We start from the raw sequence: 2,009 nt of genomic DNA, 5'->3' as shown, positions 1-2,009 counted from the left end.
CCATAATACAATTTAAAGTTTTTTTGTTATGCACATTAATGCTATAGTTATTGAGGAGCAAGTGAAAGAACAAAACATTTCAGTTGTTCCATTGTAATCTGACAGCTCCCTGCTATATAGGCTTACATCTATATGCAGAAGAGATGTACTTGTGATTACAGTAGTGTCTACTTGGCTTTGCTAGCAAGCTTTAAAACACGGTAAACTATCACACCATTGATTCTGATCTGTATATTTTTATTACCTGATACATTTACAGCAACACATAGAAAAAAAGTATTTTGTCCTAAATCATCCATTGAAAAACTAATTTTACCCTTAAGATTTTTTTTTGCGAACATGGCTCATGATACAATAAAGCATCAGTATATTTGTGCAATCTCTCTCTCTCTCTCTCTCTCTCTCTGACTCTCTTTCTCTCCTGACAGTGGATTGACTGATGCAGCATGCTCCTAATGTCCTATTTGATAATGATGTTTGCTGTGAATCATTCTCCCTGTGGATTGCTAATGCCACCAAATGCACATTATCTTAATAACATGCTTAATGAGTGAGGACACTTATGGCATTGTTTGCTTGTTTTGTTTTTTAATCTACCTGTTCAGCTAGTAATAGAAGTAGGTTGGGCACACACCTTTTTTTTGGCGGGTGGGGGGTAGTTTCAGGTCCTTTGTGTGCTTTTTTAGATACATTTGAGTTAGAAACTTTGCTGAAACCTAGAAACACGCTTTATCAAACACATTTGAATGAAAGTCATCTAAAAGCACTCAAAACAAACTGCTACAGTATGTCACAAAAGTGAGTACACCCCTAACATTTTTGTAAATATTTGATTATATCTTTTCATGTGACAACACTGAAGAAATGACACTTTGCTACAATGTAAAGTAGTGAGTGTACAGCTTGTGTAACAGTGTAAAATTGCTGTCCCCTCAAAATAACTCAACACACAGCCATCAATGTCTAAACCGCTAGCAACAAAAGTGAGTTCACCCCTAAGTGAAAATGTCCAAATTGGGCCCAAAGTGTCAGTATTTTGTGTGGCACCATTATTTTCCAGCACTGCCTTAACCCTCTTGGGCATGGAGTTCACCAGAGCTTCACAGGCTGCCACTGGAGTCCTCTTCCACTCCTCCATGACAACATCATGGAGCTGGTAGATGTTAGAGACCTTGTGCTCCTCCACCTTCCATTTGAGGATGCCCCACAGAGGCTCAAAAGGGTTTAGGTCTGGAGACATGCTTGGCCAGTCCTTCACCCTCAACCTTCACCCTCAGCTTCTTTAGCAAGGCAGTGGTCGTCTTGGAGGTGTGTTTGGGGTCGTTATCATGCTGGAATACTGCATACTGATTATGCTCTGCTTCAGTATGTCACAGTACATGCTGGCATTCATGGTTCCCTCAGTGAACTGTAGCTCCCCAGTGCCGGCAGCACTCATGCAGCCCCAGACCATGACACTCCCACCATCATGCTTGACTGTAGGCAAGACACATTTGTCTTTGTACTCCTCACCTGGTTGCCGCCACACACGCTTGACACCATCTGAACCAAATAAGTTTATCTTGGTCTCATCAGACCACAGGACATGGTTCCAGTAATCCATGTCCTTAGTCTGCTTGTCTTCAGCAAACTGTTTGTGGGCTTTCTTGTGCATCATCTTTAGAAGAGGCTTCCTTCTGGGACGACAGCCATGCAGACCAATTTGATGCAGTGTGCGGCGTATGGTCTGTGCACTGACAGGCTGACCCCCCAACCCTTCAACCTCTGCAGCAATGCTGGCAGCACTCATACATCTATTTCCCAAAGACAACCTCTGGATATGACGCTGAGCACGTGCACTCAACTTCTTTGGTCGACCATGGCGAGGCCTGTTCTGAGTGGAACTTGTCCTGTTAAACCGCTGTATGGTCTTGGCCACCGTGCTGCAGCTCAGTGTCAGGGTCTTGGCAATCTTCTTATAGCCTAGGCCATCTTTATGTAGAGCAACAAATCTTTTTTTCAGATCCTCA

This window comes from Ictalurus punctatus, chromosome 27 (genome assembly GCF_001660625.3).
Source record: "Ictalurus punctatus breed USDA103 chromosome 27, Coco_2.0, whole genome shotgun sequence".
In the NCBI taxonomy this organism is placed as follows: domain Eukaryota; kingdom Metazoa; phylum Chordata; class Actinopteri; order Siluriformes; family Ictaluridae; genus Ictalurus; species Ictalurus punctatus.
Note: the sequence above shows the minus strand (reverse complement) of the source record.